This window comes from Haemorhous mexicanus, chromosome 11 (genome assembly GCF_027477595.1).
Source record: "Haemorhous mexicanus isolate bHaeMex1 chromosome 11, bHaeMex1.pri, whole genome shotgun sequence".
NCBI lineage: Eukaryota > Metazoa > Chordata > Aves > Passeriformes > Fringillidae > Haemorhous > Haemorhous mexicanus.
This window is the reverse complement of record NC_082351.1, coordinates 5,103,569-5,110,080: the sequence shown is the minus strand read 5'-3', so window position 1 is coordinate 5,110,080 and position 6,512 is coordinate 5,103,569.

The following is a 6,512-nucleotide window of genomic DNA, read 5'->3' as shown; positions in this document are numbered from 1 at the left end:
TGCATCCTGGGAATCCCACCGTGCATCCTGGGAATCCCACCGTGCATCCTGGGGACCCCCCGTGCTCCCTCTGCTCCCAGAGCTCCCGGTCCCCTGGATGCTGCTGCCTGCCTTGGCAGTCCCAGCACAGCCACGTCGCTCCCCTCCCCAGACTTTGCTCCTTTCTCTGTCTGTTTAATTCTGCAGCCGAATCCCCTCCTCACTTCCACATTTAGTGAGTTTTGACCTCGCTCGGGCTGCCCCAGGCTGTGGCTGGCCCCGCTGCCCTCCTGCTGCAGTGCTGGCTGCTTTGCTCCCTGCCTGGCTCCCCTGGCAGCACAGCAGAGCTGCTCTGCAGCTTCCCTGGGCCTCCTCCACTCCTGCTGCAGGCTCATATTTCAGATGCCACTTACAGGCTTTGGTCATCATCTTCAAAGTGGTTAATGGATCAAGCCCCAGCTCCACAAAAGGCTGGATTTTGATCTGTGAACCGTCGTGACAGCTGCATTTCCTTGGGCTGCATTTCCAGAGCCCAGGAGGAAGTGTCTGAAAGGGAGGAACGAGGTGATCTCTACTGAGAGAAGGAAGGGATGGGGAAAATACTGGGAAGAGAAGATATTGTACAGATGCAGACATTTCAAACCTGAGCCACTGCAAACAGTGATTTCCCCCTGCATGTGAGCAAACAAACCTCAGCACCATCCTCAGAGCAAATCCTCTGTGAATTTTTCAGCTACAAATTCTGCTTTAAAGGCAAAGTTCTCCAGCAGCCAAGTGCGGGGACATCTCCTCTCCCTTGTCCTCAGACGTGTGGCTGCATTCACAGAATGCCCCAGTGGTAAGAGATTGTCTGGAAGCAGAACCAGCAACAAAAATTCATGCAAAATATTCAAAAAAGAAACAATCAAATACAGATGAGGAGGAGTCTCTTCTTCAAGAAGTCCTTTCTGTGAAGCTGCCGCTGAATGCACCGTTTACTTCTGAAGATAAACCAGAGGTTCTCATGCCCATTCTGAGCTAAATTAGTGCATTTCAGGCTCAGTGTTTATCCAAACACAAAGGTCCCACGGAGGTTCCAACCAGCCCAGCGAAACTGGTGTAAACACTTTGTAAAGGCTCTTCGTTTAGTTTATGTCAGCTCGGGATGTGTTTATGGCAACCCAAAATAAGCTATTCTTACACTCCGCTACAAATGTCAGCCAACATCTTGCACGGATTTGGGCTGCCCTGGTTTAAAATAGAATTTCCCGTGAAAGGCGGGCGGACCCAGCCTGGCACGGGGCGCGTCCTCCCTCTCGCGGCGGCCTCGGGCATTCCCGAGCCGGGAGAGCCCCAAAAACCCACCCCGAGCCACCCCTGGCAGCACGGACACGGAGCCGGCTGCTGTGTCTGTGCTCCAGCCTCTAGAAAGACAGCTCTGTAAAGAGAGAATTGCAAAATACTCGAAGTTGTTCATTTGACAAGCTGAATTTATAATCCTTTTGGATAATGTAACTACTAAATTACCAGTGAACATTGCTGGTGAAGTCACCATATCATTGATAATGCACTGGCTGCTGGTAGAGAATCCCAGAATCCCAGACTGGTTTGGGTTGGGAGGGACCTCAGAGCCCCTCCAGTGCCACCCCTGCCCTGGCAGGGACACCTCCCACTGTCCCAGGGGGCTCCAAGCCCTGTCCAGCCTGGCCTTGGGCACTGCCAGGGATCCAGGGGCAGCCCCAGCTGCTCTGGGCACCTGTGCCAGGGCCTGCCCACCCTCTCCCAGGGCACAATTCCCAATTCCCAATCTCCCATCCATCCCTGCCCTCTGGCACTGGGAGCCATTCCCTGTGTCCTGTCCCTCCATACTTGTCCCCAGTCCCTCTCCAGCTCTCCTGGCTTCACATTGCCATAAGCAATCAGTCCTTCAGTCCTGCCATCCCAAAGAAATGGAATTGCTGTCATTATTTTTCTGGCACTATTGCTGGGGTTTTTAATTTAAAATGTTGTCTGGAAAGGCTTGGTGCCAGGTGACTCCTCTGCTCTTGTGCTCCACCCTGCCAGGGCAGAGGTGTCTGTTCCATTCAGGGACAGCAGGATGGTCAGAGGGCTGGAGCAGCCCTCCTGTGAGGAAAGGCTGGGAGAATTGGGATTGTTCACCTGGAGAAGAGAAGGTTTGGGATGACCAAAATGTGTCCTTGCACTGCCTGAAGGAGCTACAGGAAAAATTGGGAGAGATGGTTTCCACGGGATGGAGTGACAAGGGGGAATGGCTCCCCACTGACAAAGAGTTTAGATCAGATGTTAGGAAGGAATTCCTGGCTGGCAGGGTGGGCAGGCCCTGGCACAGGTGCCCAGAGCAGCTGGGGCTGCCCCTGGATCCCTGGCAGTGCCCCAGGCCAGGCTGGACAGGGCTTGGAGCCCCCTGGGACAGTGGGAGGTGTCCCTGCCAGGGCAGGGGTGGCACTGGGTGGGCTTTGAGGTCCCTCCCAACCCAAACCAGTCTGGGATTCCATGATCTGCCCATTCCATAGTGTGCAAGTGGAATCTGGCATCTCCCATTCCTTCTCTCTCGAGATGGATCTCCTGAGGAGCCAGCTCCTCCCAGGAGAGCAGGGTGCCCCACACTGAGGATGGCTGAGGCACGGGGCTGTCCCCAGGGCCACACCAGTGTCAGCTGGGCTCTTCTGGCAGTGCCCTCAAAGAAAAACTGTGGGGAAGTGTGGGAAATGAATTTGGAGGGAATTTTTGAAGTTTGATAGAAGGTTTACATGGTATGTATTTGTATGTAAACTCTGAGATAAAAGAAGCTGAAAATAGAAGAAAAGTTTTTAAAACTCCATCTCTGAGTCAGAAAAAAGTTTAATCTGACAGGGAATAATATAGAATCCACCCAGGGAAGAGGATAAAGACCCCAGAGGCTCCCCAAGGAGCCCAGGAAGGCAGAGGAGGACAGCAAAGCCTCCTGCAGCACCTTTGGGAGAGGCACGGCCGGCGAAGGCAGAGGTTGGAGGTGTCTGTGAGCTGCTCTGTGTTTCTGAGCACACTGGGCAGGAGCTCCCTCATCACCCCTGGGGACTCCTGGCACACTGAGCCCTGAGAGGAGCAGAGAGGAGCCCTGGATCCCCAGGGATCCCCAGTTCCCTTTGTCACAGTCACTCCCCCTGCTTGTGAAACTGCACTGGAGGGTGGGAAAGCACTTCAGGAGGGCACTGGCAGAGGATGAAGCATCTCTTCCCTCCTGAGGGCCAAACAGGGCTTTGAGGGGCCATATTATAACAAATCTGACTGTCATTCAGTGTCAAGAGGGGAAAAATTCCTGTGGCTATTTAGCTTTATTCTGGAGCTGTGCACCTGGCTTCAGGGTTGGGCTCCTCCTCTCTGGTTTGGGTTTTTCCTCCGTGTCCAGGAGCAGAGAAGTGCCCAGAGTCATGCAAGGACAGGTGACAGAGCAGAGCCCAGTGGTGCAAGGTGGGCACTGACAGCACCCATGAAAATGGACAGAACCATTGCAAAGTTCATCCTCTCCCCATCCATTCCTTCAACCCACTGCCACAGACATCCTGGACATCCTGCTCACATGGTTTGCATTAAAGCATTATGAAATCCCAAATTCTAGGGCCAGATGGTTTTGGATTGCTCTGTTTCTGTAAGGGGTTTAATTTGGATGCACGGAAAATGTAAAATCCTCTGGCAATAGCTTGAGCAGGACTCCAGAGCCTGCATTTGCTTTATTCATCAGCCCTGCTGGCTGCCTCCTGCACGTTATATTCCCAGCCATGATAAACTTCAAAACACGAATTCAGATTTACTGACTTCCCAGAACACACTCTGCTCTGTAAAATGTTTAAAGGGATTGACGTGAAAGGAAATATTCCCGAAGACCTCTCTGCTGAGAAACCACAGGGTGAATAAAAATAGCTCTCTTTTTCCAAATCCACAGCTCCCAGGAATGCCTGAGCCTGCTCCTGAGTGCAGGGAGGGAAAGGGGGAATGGGGAAAGGTCAAGTATACAGCTGCTGCTTCTGCCAGGAGCTCTCTGCTTGCTGCACTTGGTGAGCTGAATGAGCCTTTTAGCCCCTTCTAACAGGGAGCACATTTTCCAGATGATCTTTTCTTGCTGGAACAGATGAGCACCAGGAGTTTAAATATGGAGTGAACCCGAAATGGGATCTGTTGGAATTCACACATCCCATTCTCTGTGGGACCAGCAGGGTGGGAAGGGCCCTTGCACTCCCTGGGCTCCATCCTGCAGGGACCTCTGTCACCTCTTGTCCCACAGAATTGCTCCCTCGCCCAGCCACACTCCCAAGTGCAAAATTAGACCAGTGGCTTTCTAGGACATAATATTGAAAAAAAGCTGGATTGTATTTAAGGGGAACTCTCCTAAAGCTACCCCTCAAATGTGATTTTAAATTTTAAAATGCGATTTTAAATTTTAAAATGTTTAAATTTATTCGAGATGGGGAAGGCAGTGAGTGGCTAAAGAAAGTCTTTATCTCAGGATCCTCTTCTGTTTTAGAAATAAATTGCTTGTTTTCAGGGACAACACAAAAAGGAGGGCATGACATATGGACAGTGGTCTTGCTCTCAGAGAAATAACAGGAGGAAGGCTGATTTGTACAGAGGGATCTCCTGGCTCTGCTTAACACCTTTGAGCAGTTCTCACTCACCCTCTTTCCACAAGTATTTTTTTCCCTGAGATTCTGTGTGAAACCCAGAAAGAGAGATGTCCAATAGAAAAACAAACCAGGCGGTTTAGATTTGATTTTGACAAGTTTGGTATTGCCAAGGAATCTGTGTTTCCACTTGTACTGCAACACAGAGACAGAGCCTCACTGACTTGTAATTCATCTGATCAGTCTCCAAGTACTCTACAATAATTTTCCTATTGAGTTATTCTTTAAATAACTAAATAAATTAAAATTAAATTTAATTTAAATTAAATTAAATTAAATTAATAGTATTTTTCCATTTTCCTATCGAGTTATTCTTCACAAAGAAAGGGGAGCAAAGCAGGACTTGTGAGTTGTGCAGGCTGTGAGATCCCCCAGCAGAGTGGACAAGCAGAGGTTCTCAGAGGACTCCTGGCTGTGACCTCCGAGCTCTGCTGCCCAGCCCAGGTGAGTCTGAGCTGTTTCACCTCCCTGGGGCAGCTGAAGCTCAGCTCAGTGTGCCCCGAGAGGAGCTGCCAGGGAGCTGGGGAGGAGGAAGAGGAGGAGGAGGGACATGGCCAGGGTGTGGGGTTGTGCCCAGGGTCACTGGGGGTGCCAGGGTGGAGCCCTCCCCTGCGTGCCCAGGGCCTGGCACGGCTCCCCTGCCCTGCTGGGCCTGGCTGGAATTCAGGATGAGCCCCAGGACACTCGGGTGGGGGGCAGAGAGAGAGCTGAGCATTGCCTGGGGCTGCAGGGGTTGGGGATGTGTGCTGGCAGAAAGGCACTGGAGCAGCCCCTGTTTGAGAGGAATGATCAGCACAGAGACACCGGTGAGAGAAGTTTGTTACATTAAAAACCTCGTTGTTCAGTCTGTGCTGAAGCAGTGTCCCACTTTTTACAGCTGGCAGGGCAGGAGCTGCCCTGCTCTCCCCAGTCCCACCTCTGGCCCTGTCTCTGGAGGCACTCCAGGGCTGACAGAGCACTGTGCATTATTTACCCGTGTTTTCCTCTGGAAGGCTCTGGGGTGGGTTGCTCAGGACTGTCCCAAATTTTAATCATTTTCATACATTTTTTAAGGTGAATGTGTCCCCCCCTGGTGAGACACACACTCAGCTAACAATGAGACAACCAAATAAAACTGATTCAGCCATTTCCAGGGATGACCCTTGGCTCAGAAGAAGTTCCTGTGACTTTTTCCCTGCTAACTCCAGGGATAACTCCCATGCTTCAGGGTTAGGAGCTGCTGCCAGGTCTGGTCATTTCTGCCTGCTGGGTGTCTCACATGCAGAGCCCCTGGAAATGAAGGGCCACGCACACTGTCACCACCTGGGGAAAGGTTCTGTGTGGCATCCCACCTGAGATCCATCACACAGACAAGGACAGATTCAGTTACCCTGGGCAAGCTTTGGTTCTCTGAGCCATGAAATTGTCCTCTCCCTCTCCTGCAGTCTCCTTGTGCATCTCCAGCTTTTCCAACCAGGTGAATGCTCCATCAGCAAACAACCCTGGCTGTCTCCAAGGAGGTGGGGAAAATCAGCCCTGAACTATTTCACTGAAGGCTGTTGTAATTCTGCCCACAAGGTTCCTAAATTAAGGCTGTGAAAACAAACTTAACCCTAGCATGTCCCAGTTTTGATCTGTGTTCTGATGTATTCTAATAACTGCATTTTCTGGATGAGATTTTCTGGGAATTCACAGGCTTCACCACCACTCTGCAGGCGTAGCAGTGCTCAGGTTTGAGGAAGAATTAACCATTTTATTCACCAGCACTAAGGGACTGGCCCAAAGTCCCTGTCCTGCCTTTGCAGCAGGAGGTTCCAGCTCATTAAATGAAAATTTAGTGGAGTGGGCTCAAAAATTCCCTTTATACCCACACAGGGGAAGAGATCCCTGTGGGCA